This window comes from Schistocerca serialis, chromosome 7 (genome assembly GCF_023864345.2).
Source record: "Schistocerca serialis cubense isolate TAMUIC-IGC-003099 chromosome 7, iqSchSeri2.2, whole genome shotgun sequence".
In the NCBI taxonomy this organism is placed as follows: domain Eukaryota; kingdom Metazoa; phylum Arthropoda; class Insecta; order Orthoptera; family Acrididae; genus Schistocerca; species Schistocerca serialis.
This window is the reverse complement of record NC_064644.1, coordinates 473,679,315-473,700,535: the sequence shown is the minus strand read 5'-3', so window position 1 is coordinate 473,700,535 and position 21,221 is coordinate 473,679,315. Positions and strand designations below refer to the sequence as shown.

Sequence of the window (21,221 nt, the reverse complement as noted above, 5' to 3'; positions counted from 1 at the left end):
TTGTGTGTCGTTGTGGACAGTCGTACAGTGATGCTATAATTCAATATACAGTGTTTGTGACGATAGAATTCGTGCTGCTATTTTGAAACAATCTGATCATTCCTTAGATACAATAAACTAAACTCCGTCCGAACAGGCCCTGAAAGGCCAAACGGCACCGACCGGCCGCCGTGTCATCCCCACCGGCAGGCGTCACTGGATGCATATGGAGGAGCATGTGGTCAGCACACCGCTCTCCCGGCCGTATGTCAGTTTACGAGACCGGGGCCGCTACTTCTCAATCAAGTAGCTCCTCAGTTTGCCAACAGCGCTCGGCAGACTGGATGGTCACCCATCCAAGTGCTATCCCAGCCCAACAGCGCTTAACTTCGGTGATCTGATGGGAACCGGTGTTACCATTGCGGCAAAGCCGTTAGCTCTTTAGATACAATGCTACAGTCTGAACCAGCGCGACCGCTACAGTCGCAGGTTCGAATCCTGCCTCGGGCAGGGATGTGTGTAATGCCCTTAGGTTGGTTAGGTTTAAGTAGTTCTGAGTTCTAGGGGACTGATGACCTCAGAAGTTAAGACCCATGGTGTTGAGAGCCATTTGAACCATACAATGCTACAGTCAATTGGGGCACAGGACACATGAATTACCTAAATGTGAAATGTAACTGTAAAATATTAACGAGTTGCATAGCGGCAGTGTTAGTAGTGCTGTAGAACGTAAACAGTTCCGTGCCCGCCCAGCCCGCATGACACAACATGTGACGCCACGTACAGAGACAAACAGTGCTATTCTGTGTCGGCTTTAGTCCCCATAAGCGTGCTCAGCGCCCAAGTCGCGACGGTATTTGTTATTTTTGCAACACGACAGGTCGTGTTCAGTCAGTGTCCATGAAACCGCCGCGTGGACCGCAAATTCCCAAGCAACAGGCTACTAAACCCATTTCGAGTCATTAATGTTATGACGGCACAGCCACCCACGGAACAGTGCAACCCGGTGGCTGTAGTAAATGTTGTGAAAGGTCGCTCAAGCACAAAACCTAGCAAACACTAGATGGTTGGTTTTCATGTACCAAACAAGTCACTTCGACGCAAGCACGGGTCAATTACTAAAGCTTTGCCCACCTCACCTGTCACGCATTGTGATCGCTCACAGAAACGGAAGTGATAGTTCTCTTAGATGTGGAACGTAGTATTTGTTATGTAAGTGGGCTGCTTCTGTGTTGGCAGCGCTGTGTAGCGCTTTGCATTGGATCTCTGACTGTGCTTTCTTTGTAAGAGACTCTGTGGCTGGTCGGACTCGTTGTTTGAAGATAATCGCCAGCACTGTTGGGCAGTTGCAAGTTAATCGCCAGCAGTGATGGAAGTACTGTTGGGCAGTTGGAGGTGAACGGCCAGCAGTGATGGATGTTAGACGTGAGAAGTTAGCATTGATGGAGGGTAGAGGTCTGAAATTTTAGCGTAGGCTAACTATCTGTAAATGTTCGACTTGGAGATTGAATATTCATTATTATATACCTTTGTACTAAATATCAATGACGATTGATATACGTGTTTGAACTGGATGTCACGTTATTAAGTTAAAAAATACATTATTTGGTTTGCAACAAAATCTTTCCTTTGCTAACCACATGCCTATTAGTAGTTAGTGGCTTTAGTAGTTAGAATCATTTATTTAGCTGGCAGTATTGACGCTCGTTTTCTTGCAGTAGTTCGCGTAATGAAGATTTTTGTGACGTAAGTGCTTAATGAAATGCATAGGATATTGTTAAGATTTCTTTTTACAAGGCCATTCTTTTGAGTTAATTTGGCAGCAGTCAGATCGCCTTACCGTTGTATATTGAGAGTAATTAATGAATACGAAAAGTTTGAGTTCCGTTTGCCAGGGCAAATTCAGTAGGTCAGTGTTGTAAGGATGAAGACTAGCAAAGTGACATTTGAATGCAATTTCACTCATCAGTTTCAGTTACTTTGGCAGTAGCTAAGAAAGATGTCAAATAGCAACTGGGCACTAGTGCCTCAGTTACACTTCTGAAAAGACTTACTTATTAACGATAAGGTTCACAAATACTCAGTCTAGCAACGCATGTGTTGTCGCTTACAACGGACAGGCAATTCCAGTTTTAGGAACTTTCAGTATGCCACCTACCTTTCAGCGTGTAACGAAGACAATTGTAATCATAGTGCCTTCTGCCAAATCTTAGGAGGATATTTTTGTTTTAGATTCTTTTGACATCTTCGGATTGTCAATCCACAAGTCAGTGTTGCAAATTTCAACAGATATACCTACAGGCAAGCTTCAAGCTCTGTATGACAAATTTAACAAACTTTTTAGCGACGGTCTCGGTTTCGCGAACAATTTCTTAGCTCATGTGTCACTCAGACAATGCACGAGCAAAGTTTTGTCGAGCTAGGCAATTACCCATTTCCATTAGGAAACAGGTTGCTGAACAATTATGACAATGGCAAACTGATTGCGTCATCAAACCAATCAGTGCAAGTCAGTGGTCTTCCTCATTCGTCATCTTTCGCAAGCCTTCAGAACGTCTTCGACTGTATGTTGCCTTTAAGTCAACAAAGAATTTTCAGGCAGTGATAGACATGTATTCTTTGCCCCACCCAGAGAAACTGATCGACAGATTGCGCGACGGTCGTCAGTTCTCCTAGACAAACTTGGCGGATGCTTACCTCCAATTGCTTTTGGATGACTACTCGAAGAAAGTTTTGGTTATTAACTCTCATCTCGGGTCTTTTGAATTTCAACACCTGCCCTTCGGTAGTGCCTCGGCACCGTCGATTTTTCAACACTTTTTGGAACAAGTGATCGCCAAGGTGCCGTGCTGCTCAAATTACCTGGAGACATTGTCGTGTCTGGGCGTTCTTCAGAGGAATATTTAGCCAATCTCAAGCACTCTTATCGGCATGCCTCGAGTGTCGCAAAGACAAGTGCTCGTTTTTCCAGATGGAAATAGAATATCAGGGACATGTCATTAATGTGCAAGATATTCACCCCCTCCAGACTCCTTTCCGAAACATCAGATTTGCCACCTCCCAAAAAACTAAAGGGACTGCAAACAGTGTAAGGCAAACTGAACTGCTACTGCAAATTCATTCCTTACGCCTCTCATATTGCAGCTCCGCTTCACAAGTTACGGCGTAAGAATGTTCCGTTTGCACTTACCAAGAAATGTCAGTCGGCTTTTGAGCAATTGAAACGAGCGCTACTTAGTAACATGTGCCTCCTCATAAATTTTGAGTCGGCTAAACCGGCGGTGTTAGCGGGCGATTCTTCTTCTATTGGCCTAGGCACCGTCCTGTTGCATCGCATCGGGTCAACGGATTGTCCAACAGCACCTGCCTTTAGGCAAATTACAGTCTGATTGGAAAATCATTGGTGATCATTTATGTTGTAACCAAGTTTCATCTATCTCTTTGGAAGGAAGTTCTGCTTTGTCACAGATCATAAGCCACTCATTTTACGCTTCCATCCAACCAAGTCTGTTCCGGGGAAGTTGCAACGATTGGCTTTATTGCTATCGATGTAAAACTATGGAATGTTGTACCACCCTACGGCTCAAAATTCCAATGGCGATGTGTTGTCAAGCTTGCCGGTGGAAAGGGTGACCAGTTCGACACCTCCGGGGCCTCTTGTTGTCAGACAGATGCTGTGGACGCTTCTGCAGTTCACAATTTTCCAGTGGACTTTCGTCACATAGCACAGGAGATAGCTGAGGATGCAGATTTAACCATTGTGCTGAATTACATGTGCACAGTGTGGCTAAGGAGAGTGAAAGACAATGGTCGGCCTGAAGTAAGTCGATACTTCACTCACCGTCAAGCCTTGTCAATGCAGGGTGGTGTTTTACTGTTACACACTGACCAGGCCGTCATCGTCTCACACACCCTTCAGCAGGACACTGGGCTATTGTGAGGAAAAAGCAGCTTGCCCGACGCCATTGTTTTTGACCAGGGATGGACGCGCAGGTTGAAGTCATGACGTCACGCCGCGCCGCTTGCATGGAGCAGCGGGCGGCTCCACCTCATCGCTTTTCTGTCTGGCCACGACTCAGCGGTCCGTGGAAACGCATCCACATTGATTTTGCTGTACCTTTCTGGAACACACCATAGCTTATTAATACCGAGCGAGGTGGTGCAGTGGTTATCACGCCGGACTCGCATTCGGGACGACGGCGGATCAATCCCGCGTCCGGCCATCCTGATTTAGGTTTTTCGTGATTTCCCTAAATCGCTCCAGGCAACTGCCAGAATGGTTCCTTTGAAAGGGCACGGCCGACTTCCTTCCCCATCCTTCCCTAATCCGATGAGACCGATGACCTCGCTGTTTAGTCTCTTCCCTCAAACAACACTCACACTCGATGGCTTATTGTAGTGGGTACCTTCAGTCGTTTTTCCTTTTGGTTCTGATGAACTCCACTACGTCGGCCAGTACTATCAGAACACTTACTTCAATCTTTTGCGTCGACAACTTGCCAGGAGTGTTAGTGTCTGATAGTGGACTGCAGTTCACCTCACAGGAATTTGAACAATTTTGCAAGGCCAACGGAACTGAACATGTGATCATGGCGCCATTCCACTTGCAATCAAATAAATTCCGTGGAAGTCACGCACGGGAACAGGCCATGCAACTGTTCTTGTCCATCTACACAGTGATGGCTCAGTATGGACCTTCCTTGGTCGAACTGCTGCATGACCAACGGCATCGCACCCTGCTTCATCTACTGAACCCGCTAGCGAGGAGTACTGGTCAGTGCAAAGATTCTCATTTTTAGATCCAGGATACAGTGCTCTTCAGGACCATCCTGCCTGGACAGCGATGGCAACAGGAGCCGTTTTGCATGTCCTTAGACACCACATGTTATTGGTTTCTTCCCCTACAGGGCCGCTGCTCAAAAGATACTGGAACCAGCTTCGCCCTCTGAGATTCAGTGATCCTGCCACTGCGTTTAGTTTTGAAGATTCAGCACGCAATCAGGAGCCAAGTTCGCAGGTGTCTGCCTCGGACCAGGAGGCATCTCAGCCCGGGGTGCTTCCCATGAATGAGCCCTCATACCCGATGCCATCATCACAGCAGCCCATGTCAGCATGGGGGACGCCTCTGCATCCTACTGCCTTCCTCTCCAATGGGGGTCCTCTAGCATTCGAGACTCTGACCCTGGATGCAGATGTGTGCCCTCCTTGTGGTTTGCCAAGCGTTTCCATGGGAACTCAGGGCGAATGCCGGGGCACGGACGGGAGCTGTCGCTGGTTTTTCAGTCCTGGTTCCCATTCCATCAACTGCGCCTGCGCACAGAGCTACCACTGGCCGTCAGTTCCCACTGCAACCGTATACGGCCATGACCAGGAGATTCGGGACGAGGAGGCGGTGAAGGAGTGTGATGACGTAAGCGTGGCACTCATCACCAGGCAGCTCTCAGCTCTACAGGCGTCGATAGGTTGATAACCTACTCAAGTGACGGCGTAGACCCCAGCGATTGCCGCACCAGCAAGTCGCACCTCTGGCAACAACAGAGAAATAATGGTACGCTCCAGCGCCACAGCAGAGGGGATAGATCCAAATCAGCTCAATTAGCGAGAAGACCGCCTTCTACTTGCGTTCTTCACGCCACAACGTCTGCTTCCAGCGAGTCCTCACCAGCCCATCTTCAGTGAACATTCTGCCCAACCTTAGCTTCTGAAATGGCAGTGTACTTCAAGATCAGCTGCTTGAACCGATTTTTACAGCGTTCAGTATTCGTCAATAAATATGTGTGTTCTTCTCACTAATCATTATCAATGTTCCAGTGTTTTCCTCATTCTCCTCTCATAGTGTTTCTCTCAGCGCACTGTAAATAGTTGACGAGTAAAATCTCCTTCTGTGGTAGTATCAAAAGTTCGATACAACAGTACCCATATCATGTAATATAATAGGTGTTAAGTGAAGTAAAATGATAAATGATTTCATGACATAAAATATGACACGCACCATCCAACATGACCTCTGTCATATCGTGCAATATGGCTTATCGACGCCCAGAAATTTTATCCACCTAGAAAACTATTTTAGCTATTTCAAGTGTGCTCTTCTGCTATGTGATATTATGCACTGACGGTAAAAAATCGCAACACCAAAAAATAATTAATGTTGAGTTACGAAATTTCACGAATAAAGGGCTAGGTAATATATTTAAGTTTGGACGACATGGACGTGGAGTAACAGCGAATGCTATAAATTAACTTAGTATTAAGAAAACAGTCTTAATCGCGTTTTTTATTTATTTGGTGCCGACCGCTTTCAGCCCATCGCAGGGCGAACTGCTGGTGGCGTCACGTCTTCCTGCCACACCTTGGAAAACGTGACGCTACTAGCAGTCGACCATACATTCGCCCTGAAGATAGCCCCTGCGATGGGCTGAAACCGGTCGGCACTACTTACTTTGCTCTGATATTGCGGGATGCGTTCCTCTTTAGTTTTATTCTGGTGGTAACGGGAGCATCTGCTATTACCTTGTGTGTGGGTGTGTGTGTGTGTGTGTGTGTGTGTGTGTGTGTGTATTTTTCGACTTTTGTGTGCGTGTGTATATACACCTTTTTTAAGAATGTACGACACATTAACTCAGAGCAAAGAGCAATAGCAGATGCTCCCATTATCACCAAATAAATCAAAAGACGAACGCGTCCCGCAATATTAAAACACAGTACTCGAAATGGCGAGATGGTAGTGGACCTTCACAATATAAAAACGTGAATATATTTAGCGTCGGCGTAATTGTGGTGAGCAAAAATCTATCACATATATGTAGAAAAACGTGAAGAATGACGTAAGAAACAAAAAAATAACTGTGAATAATGGTAATCACTTAATTTAATACCGTTTATAGTAGTAAGTTAAAGGATGAGAACTGTGCAAGATGTTATTAAACAAATTTGTAAGAAAAGCCATATTCTTTCAGTGGTCATTGAAGATGTTTTAAAATAAAGCGAAACGCGTTTGGTTTTAATAAAACTTCTAGTATAGTCACAAAAGACGGTATTAACCCACATAACTCTCATCTGTAACTGCGTATCGCAGCCTCTGCTTGAGGTACATAGGTAACACATGTTTTCCGATACTAGCTCTTTATGTGGTGTTCAGTCGGCAGACTGGTTTGCTGCGGTTCTCTTCGCTTGTCTATCCTGTGAAAGTCTCTTCATCTCTCCATGACTACTGTAGCCTACATCCATTTGAACCTGATTACTATATTCATCTCTACGTCTCCCCTGCAATTTTTACACCGCGACGCACTGACGATTTCTCGATGCCTCGGGCTATGTCATATCTCTTCTTTTAGTCAAGATGTGCCTCAAATTTTTCATTTTCCCAATTCTATTCGATTCAGTATCTCTTCATTAAATTATATCCTCTAACTGTTTGATCTTCAGCATTCTTCTGATGAGCCACATTTCAGAATCAATTTTGTTCTTATCTTTACTGCTTAGTATCCACGCTTCACTTCCTTGCTACTATACACTCCAGACAAATATCTGGAGAAAGAATTCCTGGCACATAAATTTACTTTCGAAGTTAATAAACTATTGTTTTTATTAATTATTTTCTTTCTGTTGCCACTCTGCATTTTGTACCCTCTCTAATTCGCCCATCATCAGTTATTTTGCCGCCCAAATAGCAAAAGTGGATCTACTACTTCTACTGTTTTATTTTCTAAATTAATAACCTCAGTATCGCCTAATTTAATTCAACTACATTCCAATATTTTTGCTTTATTTTTGTTTATGTTCATCTTAAAATCTCAAGACATTATCCATTTCGCTCAATTGCTCTTCCAAGGCATTTGCCGCCTCCGAAAGAATTAATATCTTCGACGTCCCTTTATCATACTTCGCCTTCCAAATTTACGATTCGTTTCCTTTACTGCTTGCTCACTCTACAGACTGAATAACATTGGGAATGATGCACCTCTGTCTCGCTCCCTTCTGATCCACTGCTTCCCTCCCACGCATTTCAGCTCTGTAATCTGGTTTCTATACAGGTTTTAAATAACCTTTCGCTTCCTGTATCTTATCCGGCTACCAACAAAATTTCTATGTTGTGAAAATCTTTCTCTTATTCTTTCCCGAGGCCGGTTGCTATAAGTTTTTTCATTCTTCCGGGAATAACTCGTGTCGTTATTCTCAACTGTACCTTATTAAATAGATGTTTCGTTGGTGTTCACACCTGTCAGCACCTGCTTTGTATAGGATTGCAATTATTAGATTCTTCTTGAAGTCTGGGGGTATTTCGCCCATCACATATATCTTGCACCCCAGGTAGAATAGTTTTGTCACGACTGCCTCTCACAAAGGTCTCAATATTTCTGCTGAAATTTTATCCACTAGCGGACCCTTGTTTCCACTTTGGTCTTTCAGTGGTGTGTCAAATTCATCTCTCATTTTCAGTATCTCCTCCCATCCTTTCTTAATTTACTCCCTCTTCCGTTTGTATAATATTGCCTTATATTCGTTTCGCTTACATAGAACTTCTACATATTCCTTCCACATTTCCCTTCTTTGCTCAGTACTGGATTGTTATCGGAGGTCTTGATATTCATACAGCTGCTTCCTGTGGGCGGCATCTATATTTTCCCTAGTCATGCATGCCTCTATAGACTTGCAATTGTCGTCTAGCCATTCCTGCTTTACCGTTTTCTGTCGGTCTTACTTTTTAGACGTCTGTATTCCCTACAGCCTACTTCATTCGATGCATTTTCATACTTTCTCCTTTAGTCAGTTAAATTCAATATCTCTTATATTATTCTAGGACTCTTACTAGGCATTGTCTTTTACGTTTTTCAACCCCTGCTGCGTTCACAATTTCATCTCTCAAACATACCCATTCGTCTTCTATTGTATCTGTTTCAGTCCAATATTTCCAACGTTCCATCTGAAATTCTCAACAATTTCTGGCTCTTTTAGTATTTCCAGGTCATGTCCTTTAATTTCCTACCTTATCCAATTTCTTCAGTTTCAGACTGCAGTTCATAGACAATAAATTACGCTCAGTGTCCTATTTGCCCTTAGAAAAACTTACAGATTGAAATCTGGTTTCGAAATCTTTGTTCTTAAGACTATATAAACGATCTGAAAACTTCTAGGGTCTTCCAGACTTTTCCACATATACAACCTCCTTAAATCATATATCCAGTTATTGTCTATGCCAGTATTACCAGCTTCCTCTTTTTTTCCTTTCACCTAGTCCATGCGCTCCAACTATTTTTTCTTCTCTTTCTTTTTCTATTACTGAATTTCGCTCCCTATCACAGTTAAATTTTCGTTTCCCTTAACTATCTGAATAATTTCTTTTATCTCATCATATGTTATTTCAATTACTTCCTCATTTGCGGAGATAGTCAGGATATCAACTTATACTAGTGTGGTAGGTGTTGGCATCGTGTCTATCTTGGCTACGATACTGCGTACACTACACTGTTCGTAGTAGTTATTGATATACCTATTTTCGTATTCATTACCAGACCTACTCCTGCATTACCCGTATTTCATTTTATATTTATAGCGCTGTATTCACCTGACCAGAAGTCTGCTTTTTCCTCCCAGTTCACTAATTTCAACTATATTTAATCTCAACCAATCCACTTCATTTTATAAATTCTCTGACCTACGTATGAGATTAAGCGATGTAACATCAGCACTCTGACTCGTGGAGCGCCAGTTTCGTTTCTCTCAGGACATATTCCTGAATCGTACCCCATACCGAGATCCTAAAGGGGGACTATTTACCTCGGAATATTTTATCCAGGAGGATGCCATCACCATTAAGACATACAATACAGCAGCATGCCGTCGGGAAAAATAATGGTTGTAGTTTCCTCCTTGCTGTTAGACGTTCCCAGTACCAGCATAGCAACGGCTTTTTGATTTATATTACAGGACCAAATCAATCAGTTACCCAGGTGGTTGTCACTGCAAGTGCTATCAAGGCTACCGCCGCTCTTCAGGAATCGCTAGTTAGTCTGGCCTCTCCACAACTACCACTCCGTTGTGGTGACCCGTATGGTACAGCTATATACACTGAAGAGCAGAAGAAACTGGTACACCTGCATCATATCGTGTAGGGGCCCCGCGAGCACGCAGAAGCGCCGATACACGACGTGGCATGGACTCCACTAAAGTCTGAAGTAATACTGGACGGAATTGATTCCATAAATTCGGCAGGGCTGTCCATAAATCCGTAAGAATACGAGAGGGTGGAGACCTCTTCTGTACAACATGTTGCAAGCCATCCCTGACATGGTCCATAATTTTCATTTCTGGGGAGTTTGGTAGCAGGCTGAAGTGTTTAAACTCAGAAGAGTATTCCTGGATCCACTCTGTACCGATTCTGGACGTGTGGGTGTCGCATTGTCGTGCTGGAATTGCCCAAGTCCGTCGAAATGCACAATGGACGTACAATTTGAAACGAGACTCTTCCGAACAGGCAACATGTTTCCAGTCATCAACAGTCCAATGTCGGTGTTGATGGCTCCAGGTGAGGCGTAAAGCTTTGTGTCGAGCAGTCATCAAGGGTACACGAGTGGTCCTTCGACTCCGAAAGCCCGTATCGATGATGTTTCGTTGAATGGTTCGCAAGCTGACACTTGTTGATGGCTCAGCATTGAAATCTGCAGTAATTTGCCGAAGGGTTGCACTTTTGTCACGTTGGACGATTCTCGTCAGTCGTCGTTGTTACCGCTCTTGCAGGATCTTTTTCCGGCCGCAGAGACGTCGTAAATTTGATGTTTTACCGGATTCCTGATATTCACGGTACACTCGTGGTACGGGAAAATTCCCACTTCATCGCTACCTCGGAGATGCTGTGTCCCATCACTGGTGCGCCGACTATAACACCACGTTCAACCTCACGTAAATCTTGATAATCTGCCACTGTAGCAGCAGTAACCGATCAAACAACTGCACCAGACACTTGTCTTATATAGGCGTTGCCGACCGCAGCGCCGTATTCTGCCTTGTTACACGTCTCTCTATTTGAATACGCATGCCTATACCAGTTTCTTTGGCGCTTCAGTGTATACCATTCAAGCATGCGAGCTACTCCACATTGATACTGACAGTTGCCTGTTCATTCGGCACATTCATTTCTTTCCATCATATTTTGCTTTAGCAAATTGCGGTATATATCTTTGCCACACATTGCACGAGTCTGCTGTAACCAGTTTTGATTAATCGATATGAGTAATGGAGCAATCTTTTTGCATGTTCACTGAAGCAGTTTACATCTTTCAGAAGTTAGTTTTTGGCCAATGGGAATCATGAATGGCCATGAGGTCATTCTTGTCTGAAAAAGCATTCACCACTTATCGTTCTGTTCTAGGTTCGGCTGGATGCTAAAATCTGGTGCTGCGGTTGGTGGAGGTCTTTCCTGTGGAAGGGAGATGGAGTTTGTATGGTGGAGGTCTATACTTTTGTGGAGATTCTACAATGAAAAAACGATTGGGTGAGATCATTTAGATTTAATTGCTGTGGTGAGGTAATATCGGCATCACTTAGTCGCAATTACTTCGCAAGTAGCGACGGGGCTTTATGCATGCATATAGTAAAATGGGAGCTCACAGGTTGCTCATACTTATAGGTGGACTGCGCCCACTTGGTCCAAAAATAAAACTGAGGGAGGTGGAACTCCAGATGGCCGAAAGTTTAGAAAAAATAGCGTTATTGGTGTGGGTCGGGCGAGGCATGAACCACTTGTCTTACCATAGTTTCCGCCCAGTGCCTGGTGCAACAGGAAGAGGGGAGAACGGGTTGCCGAGGGTCGTGGGACCGAGCCTCTACACGGCAGCATTTTTCATTTTCAGTATTTATGTTACTTTCATTGCAAATAAATTGAAAACGAAAAAGTAATCCACTCGTGTACAGCGCAGTTTGCCATAACCCTTTCTGGAAAATTATTGCGCCAACAGACTACGTATGTCTATAAGGGAGTACTGGCTCTTTTCCACCGAGGATTCTCGAAACGGTGGATAAAAACGTGACAAACTAAGGGTGTTCAGAAATTCCCGTTACAGACTTCTAAGACTTGTGGAGGGGAGTGAGTACATAATATTGTGAACAGCAGCCCATGTCCGGAAACGTACTGTTTCCGTTCTACTCCGGTTTCAGTTCAGATGCTTAACTTATCCACTTCTGCTTGAGGAACTGTATTAGGCATGACGCAGTACAATTACTAGGTAACAATTCGACAGGGAAAGATAACGAAACATCCACTTATCACTTAAGCACATTTGGCTGTCTTAAAACTTAAACATTAGATCTTTATATTATTCCAAAAGCAAAAAAGGAACCGGCACACTGTACAGAACAGTAGTGATGCGTTACAGCAGCGGCTCGATGTGGCGACCACCAACGTTTTCACAGACATTGCACCTAGGAAGTCTGCTGTGGTACACACTCTCCATTCCACCTGGTGCCTCTTCAGTTTCTAGTGCAGCAGCCAGAACTGGTGCCAGCAGACCTTCCTCCGTCTCTATTGGAGCGATAAATGGATGTTTCGTTATGTTTTCTTTCAAACTGCTACCTAATAATTGTATTGCGTCAATTCTAATCCGGTTCCACAGGCAGAAGTGGATGAGTTAAAAACCTGAATTCAAACCTACATAGAACGGAAACGATGTCTTTCCAGACATGGGTTTCTGTTCGAAATATTATGTACTCAGTCCCCTCTACAAGTCCTAGAAGTTTGTAACGGGAAATTCCGAAAACCCAGTATAGGAATTTCGCCATTCCTTCGCCAAAAGTTATGAAACTTACAATAAGCTAATACAAAATCTTTAGCTGATGCGATGAAGCCCTACGTGCGGGAGAACAAATTTCTTCTGTTAATTGACTCTTGGGAAAGACAAACAAACCCACAATTATAAGACGAAATTTTTGAAGGTTAAGAAGGACCACCTTCGTGCACTATTAAACTGATAAGCCCCCAAATGCGCTTCACTAGTGCAAACCCGCGATGTCTGTTTTTACCTCCAGGTAAAGAAGTTGGACAAAAAGCTTCAAAACTGCTCTTATCTCACCGAGAGAGAAGAATAAATCATATCACGAGAAGACTGCATCAAAATACATTCCACTGTACATCACTAATCATTCTCACCAACATTTGGCAAAATGTTGCGTTACAAATGATAAAAGTTTTCTAGGTATGGTACCGCGTCATAATGTATAAAACTACTGCTGCTGGAGTAAAATCCACCGTTTCGGCCACAGTTGCACAGGCCTTTAGACCCATAAGAAGACCGCTGCAACCGTGGCCGAAACGGTGGATTTTACTCTAGCAGCAGTAGTTTTATACATTATGACGCGGTACCATACCTAGAAAACTTTTATGTCGACTGACTCTGGCCGCGGAAGCCTTCGCGATTATAACCATGTAATTGTGAAAATGCACCGTTTGTAAAGTGTACAAGATGCCGACTACTGTTTTTACAATGAATACCACCCAAGCACATGTAAATCATAAACTGTAAAATAATAAAAGTGTCCAGTTTCATATATAAAGTTGTCATGTGCGCCTTGTAGTCACTTCCTGGAATATTTTCCAGTTACAAATTTTCCTTTGTGTTTCCTTTTCACGCCTTTTATGAAAATGTTAATAAACATATTGAAAATTATTTCGGTTTATTTGTGGTGTAAGTAACGTAAAAACTGAAAATTGAAAAAGTTTCCTCGTAGGGACCCGATCCCGCAACCTTCGAGCTACGCTTCTGTATTCTTTCCACTGCGCCAACCACTACCTGGAAAGAGCCCTTCCACAAATGGCTCATGCCTGATTTTTTCTCTAAGAGCTTGGCGATCTGGATCTCCCACTTCTGTAACTTCTATTTCTGGCCAAGCCCAGCATACACTATAAATTTGGGCGAAATCGATGACGACCAGTAGACCCCCGTCGCTTTGTTAGTGAACAGAATCTGGTTATAGCGCCGTACATTATCTTTCCACTTCGTCGTGTAGTAAATTCAAAGTTGTTACGGTCTCCAGAAGTACAAAACAGGTTTCGCTTTGTTCAAAATCGTGAGATGAGAACATCATGTTTCGAATTCAAAAATGGTTCAAATGGCTCTGAGCACTATGGGACTTAACATCTGAGGTCATCAGTTCCCTAGAACTTAGAACTACTTAAACCTAACTAACCTAAGGACATCATACACATCCATGCCCGAGGCAGGATTCGAACCTGCGACCGTAGCGGTCGTGCGGTTCCAGACTGAAGCGCCTAAAACCGCTCGGCCACTGCGGACGGCATGTTTCGAATGATTGCCGTAAATACTTCTTGGTTTGAGTACTCATGTGGGCTTGTAAAATCATGTCCTTGTGCCCTGTTACAATTCATTCCCTTATCAGTCTACTTGTTTTGCATTTATTTCGATATATACCTTACCACTCTTTGTTATTAAGACAAAAGATCGTGCCACATTGCACGGCAAGTGTCCTGTTACTATGTCGAGTGTTCACGTCACAACCCACGAGCATGGTGATGGATCGACAATCGCATACTGAGTTGCAGTCACGAGATATCAGTAATAAGTAGTTCTTTGCGTGGTATCAGCTTGCATGTACTGATAATGTAAGTCGACAGTGCCGTTTCATGAAAAGCTGCTTATCAGATAGCGTGCGGAGTAATCTCGTACGCTAGAGTGAAGTTACGTAAAAATGATATTTCTGAATTACATTTTGGCTCTGATGGTTTAATGGGCTTTCGTACTCCAAGTCAGCAATTACACAACTGAGGAGACAATCTCGCTGCACAGCTGGGCGCAATAAGCAAATGCTAAAATTTGTTCAATTGCGGATCACTGAGGAATCATTACAGTCAATCAGAGCAACTTTTTTACCAGTTAGGGCATGTTTGTAGCACTTACCACAGTTGTTTCAAATGGCTTCAGCTCCACCTATTTGCATTATTTTGTACTAAAAGTAAGAGTTTTATAATCTATGTGACTTCCAGTTCGTAATTCAGTTGTCTTTACAGCTTTCTCCAAGCTCTTAAGCTTGTGATTACTCTTTAATTGCGAAGAGAGCATCTAATGACAGTGATTTAACTTGAACAATGTCTCGTCGATACAAATATCTTGATATTTCAAAGTAAACCTGCAGTACTGAACTCACATTATTTTTACTTATCTGAAACCCAGCGCATTTGATATAGGATTTTTTGTTTAGTTTTTTAAGACTGGTCTATAGTTATCCCGAATGGCATTGTAACTTTGTACCAGCATTAAAACTCAAATTTTACTCTAGTAATGTATAATTAGTATACATTTTCATTTTACAAAGCACTGAATAACTGTAGATGTAAAATGTTAATTTGTGTCCAGTATTTTCAAGAAATGGTAAAAATTGGTACAACATTTCCCCTATTGACTACACTCATATTATTCGAATAGTACCTATTTAAGCTTATTTTTATCATTTGTCCTGTGTTACGAAATTAGTGTGTGTGTGTGTGTGTGTGTGTGTGTGTGTGTGTGTGTGTGTGTGTGTGTGAGAGAGAGAGAGAGAGAGAGAGAGAGAGAGAGAGAGAGACTATATCTGCTAAACTATGAGAGAGAGCGTTTTTGAATTATTTTCTGGGTGTAAGAAATATACTTTTTGCATAGCTTGGAGGTTTTAGGACTTTATTATTGCTATTTATGGGTGCAGCCATTGCCTTCTATCATCACACATGACTAGTAACTACGTTTTATTTACGACAGCGACTCTTCGGTTCGTACTGTGTTTCGTGATGTCCATTATAGCTGTAGAACTTGTTTTTACTACAGGGCTATTCGAAAAGAGGGAACAGATTTCAAACATTTATTGCTTACAAACTACAAAAGATAGAAACACAATTCCAGCATTCCTGGTAAGAGAAAAGTTCAAATCTTTATGCATTCAATGTGAGCACCGTGCGTTACACGACAAATATCAAAACGGTGGCTCATTTCCTGCCACACACGAAGCAACTGGTCTCTCGAATTATCTAAGCATGTTCGACGTTACCTGTATGACATCACTCCAGAACATTGGATTAGAGGAGGAGCAGTGGAAGATAAGCTTCATTGCCGGTGGCCTCCCAGGTCTCCAGGCCATGGACATTGACTTGTATCTATGGGGTTACGTAAAAGATCTCATTTTTATCCCCCCTATGGCTTACACTCTTGAAAGTCTATGACAACGCATTGTTGAAGCTGTGACTTGGATAACGAGAGACCAGATGCTTCGTTTGTAGCAGGAAATGGGCCACCGTTTTGATATTTGTCGTCTCTAACACATGGTTCTCACATTAAATGCATAAAAATTTGAACTTTTCTCTTCCAAGGAACGTAGGAATTGTGTTTCTATCTTTTGTAGTTTGGAAACAATAAATGTTTGAAATCTGTTCCTTCTTTTTGAATACAACTGTACATGATTGCGCAGGCATCAACGACGAGCCAGTTAACACAAGTGTTTTCTGGGTGTCGTGCTACGTAATACTGTAAACTAGCAATCAGTGGATAAAACCGGCGTTTCTTCTTCAGAAGAAGGCCGCTGTAACCGCGACCGAAATCTCGCTTTTATCCAGTGATAGTTTACAACTGGACGCGGTGCCATACCCAAGAAACTTATATGTTAATTGTTTTTATGATACTCGATTCTCTCTCTTTACAATAAATGTTTCTCTCAGTTAAATGTGACTGATAATAATAGTTGTAACTCGAACATTTTTCCGGTGTATTAAACTCTCATACAGTAATGAAAACTGTCTTTGTTGTTTAAGTTTCAAGATATCGCCAATGGTTCGCATGTTTACTGCGTCATTAGAGAAAGCCGACGCCTGATATCGCAATTCCCTCTTTATCCCGCAATTTAATAGCATAGCCAACGCAAAGACAACTGTGCTGTAAAGACGGATTAGCAATTATTCAGTCCACCATCACAGTTGGATAACCAGCGGATGTCATATTTGCAGACAGTGCACTCGATTAGAACTGATAAGTATTAAAACAGAAACACAAACACACACACAAACACACACACACACACACACACACACACAATAGATTTAAAATGCTGCGTCAACTTCACTGCAGTACTGGGACACAATGAAGAGGAGCCCAAGATAAATTCTAATGAACAGACGTACGGCTGTGGTTGTTGTCTCACAGCTTCCCAATACGTAATGAAAACCTCTGCTCGAAGCTTGCGACCTACACTGAAGTGTAAAAGTACAGCATTCTACAGGTAGATAATGCCGCTTTCACCTTTTTCCTTGGTCACGCTCTCATAAATAGCCAAGCGGCTCACTTGCAAAAACGCTCCACGAACCACTACACTAGCGATCAATTTCATTACTGAGACGAGCCCTGCTTACCGCCAACAATCAACTACTTCCTGGCAGATTAAAACTGTGTGCCGGACCGAGACTCGAACTCGGGACCTTTGCCTTTCGCAGGAAAGTGCTCTACCATCTGAGCTACCCAAGCACGACTCACGCCATGTCCTCACAGCTTCACTTCTGCCAGTATCTCGTCTCCTACCTTCAAAACTTCACAGAAGCTCTCCTGCGAACCTTGCAGAACTAGCACCCCTGGAAGAAAGGATATTGCGGAGACAAGGGTTAATCACAGCCTGGGGGACGTTTCCAAAATGAGATTTTCACTCTGCAGCAGAGTGTGCGCTGATATGAAACTTCCTGACAAATTAAAACTGTGTGGCGGACCGAGACTCGAAATCGGGACCTTTGCCTTTCGTGGGCAAGTGCTCTACCATCTGAGCTACCCAAGCACAACTCACGCCCTGTCCTCACAGCTTCACTTCTGCCAGTATCTCGTCTCCTACTTTAAAAACTTCACAGAAGCTCTCGTGTGAACCTTGCAGAACTAGAACTCCTGCAAGGAATGATCAGCGCCCACTCCGCTGCAGAGTGAAAATCTCATTGTGGAATCAAGTACTTCTCTCGTACTCCTCGTAAAATATGGCCATTGGCTAACTTAATGCTACCAACTTAACCAGATCCTTCTAGAACTGTCTTTTAAAAATATGTACAAAGATTTACGGAACTTTTTCTCTTACCTTTCTGCACAAACGACTGATATATGCTGACGAAATACACAAAAAAACACAAAACGTTTTTGACATAAATATCCTACTGCGTATTTACCACACCAAGAGATAGGATTTGCACCGACATGTTAGTTCTAATGGGTGATCATAGGTTTCAATACGTACATACCCGGATTGGTTAGAACACCGTGTATACCTAACGGTACATACAATCGGTTCAAAATACAGCCGAAACGAGATGAGGAAATGCACATTAATTACCAAGAAAAGATCGTCTTCTCTACTCAATTTTAATTAAAACAACAAGTCAGGGACGTAAATATGCGGGAGCAGGCGGGTCATTGCAGTGTGGCTCCACCGAGTGAGGTGGCGTAGTGGTTAGCGCACTGGACTCACTTTCGGGAAGACGACGGTTCAGTCCCGCGTCCGGCCATCCTGGTTTAGGTTTTCTGTGATTTCCCTAAATCGCTCCAGGCAAACGCCGGGATGGTTCCTTTCAAAGGGCACGGCCGACTTCCTTTCCCATCCTCACCTAATCCGATGATACCGATGACTTCGCTGTTTGGTCTCTTCCCCCAAACAACCCAACCAACTGTGGCTCTCCGACAATGGGTGGCCCCTGGCGCCCGAAATAAATGAGTAAAACTGAGCTATCAAGAGGACTCTTTCACTATATTAAAATAACCAAGTCGATTTCGGAAATCATTCTGATGTAAAGACGTTCGAATCATTAGGTCCACTTTAGTTAGCAGACGACACAGCGTTCAGTGCGTCTGTGTACTCGCAATGAAACATGCGGAGATAAAGATCATAGAAATGTTATATGCAGTTTAATTTGAAATAGTTTAAACGAAGATACTCTTTTCACACAATATTAAAAGTAGAGATTGGTTGCCATCGTAAACATGTGAATAGCAGTCTGGAATCATACAAGCCTTTCGATTTCTATCGAACAGCCACTACTCCGGGAGTTTTCTCACCTGAAAGTGTCAGATCATGTGACACACAACTGTGTAAGAGGTCATGCACAAATTATACTCGCTGCTATAAATAATTAATCACCGAAATGAAACACATATGAAACAATGACGACTACAGTGCCAGGCTTATTGCGCACAGTGTCATTTGATCGCCAAAGCCGGCAACTCGAATACCAGTGACCTCCACCGATTCAGCACTAAGGAGACGGGAAGACAAGAAAATGTGGGCGTACTGTGCTGGAACTGGAGATACGTACTGCGCTGGCACAAAGACGAAAGCTGACCTACCTTATTTAGTTATAGATGAAAAGAAACAAGAATTTCAAATCGCCTTTTATTCCGTTTATGAGTCACTTATTATTTAAAAGGCAAATTATATTTCTGACAAAAGTACAAGTTAAGGTTTGAAATTCGTCTACAATCGTTAGCAATTTTTATAAAAATGTATTATTTCTTGTGACATCTGCATGAAAAACTTGTGTTTCAACACACGACGGTGACACATTCGACATGTCTGAGAATACCTATACGAGTGAATGCAAAGATCACTTAGCACAGAAACTTCACAGGAGAACCTGTAATTCGTAGTATTCTGGGTAATTTCCAAGAATGATTGCCTAACGAAGTTGGAGGGCTCCAAACGATACACATCGAACGTGCGATAGTAAATCGATTATGGAAGTCTCGTGGCGCGCGTTACGAGTATGTTTCAAGTTGTCACTACAGAAACGACAAAAGAAAAGCGTTAGAGAAGCACCTGTAAATTCAAAGGAGACGACTTACCCTACTCGTCGTCGGTGTTATCGTATTGTGGCAATCCATGTGATGTACACTCCTGGAAATGGAAAAAAGAACACATTGACACCGGTGTGTCAGACCCACCATACTTGCTCCGGACACTGCGAGAGGGCTGTACAAGCAATGATCACACGCACGGCACAGCGGACACACCAGGAACCGCGGTGTTGGCCGTCGAATGGCGCTAGCTGCGCAGCATTTGTGCACCGCCGCCGTCAGTGTCAGCCAGTTTGCCGTGGCATACGGAGCTCCATCGCAGTCTTTAACACTGGTAGCATGCCGCGACAGCGTGGACGTGAACCGTATGTGCAGTTGACGGACTTTGAGCGAAGGCGTATAATGGGCATGCGGGAGGCCGGGTGGACGTACCGCCGAATTGCTCAACACGCGGGGCGTGAGGTCTCCACAGTACATCGATGTTGTCGCCAGTGGTCGGCGGAAGGTGCACGTGCCCGTCGACCTGGGACCGGACCGATGATCGAAGCAAGATTTTACAAAAATTAAGACACGTTAGTAGCATTTATCGACCAAGAAACGAGTTCTACAATATACAGTGGTGCAAAACGATCGAAATTCTGTAAAAGCAAGCTATAGGAGAAGACGGGTAATATACACTTGTGTGTAATATGCAGGATGGTCCATTGATCGTGACCGGGCCAAATATCTCACGAAATAAGCGTCAAACGAAAAAACTACAAAGAACGAAACTTGTCTAGCTTGAAGGGGGAAACCAGATGGCGCTATGGTTGGCCCGCTAGATGACGCTGCCATAGGTCAAACGGATATCAACTGCGTTTTTATAAATAGGAACCCCATTTTTATAACATATTCGTGTAGTACGTAAAGAAATATGAATGTTTTAGTTGGATCACTTTTTTCGCTTTGTGATGATGGCGCTGTAATAGTCACAAACATATGGATCACAATTTTAGACGAACAGTTGGTAACAGGTAGGTCTTTTAAATTAAAATACAGAACGTAGGTACGTTTGAACATTTTATTTCGATTGTTCCAATGTGATACATGTACCTTTGTGAACTTATCATTTCTGAGAGCGCATGCTGTTACAGCGTGATTACCTGTAAATACCACATTAATGCAATAAATGCTCAAAATGATGTCTGTCAACCTCAATGCATTTGGCAATACGTGACATTCCTCTCAACAGCGAGTAGTTCGCCTTCCGTAATGTTCGCACATGCATTGCCAATAGCTGACGCAAGTTGTCAGGCGTTGTCGGTGGATCACGATAGCAAATATTCTTCAACTTTCCCCACAGAAACAAATCCGGGGACGTCAGATCCGGTGAAAGTGCGGGCCATGGTTTGGTGCTTCGACGACCAATCCACCTGTCATGAAATATGCTATTCAATACCGCTTCAACCGCACGCG

At 43.3% G+C, this 21,221-nt stretch overlaps 1 pseudogene; it reads right to left on the bottom strand.

The window, feature by feature from the left end:
- Positions 1 to 299: 299 nt before the first annotated feature.
- Positions 300 to 417, bottom strand: LOC126413382 (5S ribosomal RNA; annotated as a pseudogene).
- Between the last annotated feature and the right edge of the window lie 20,804 nt (positions 418 to 21,221).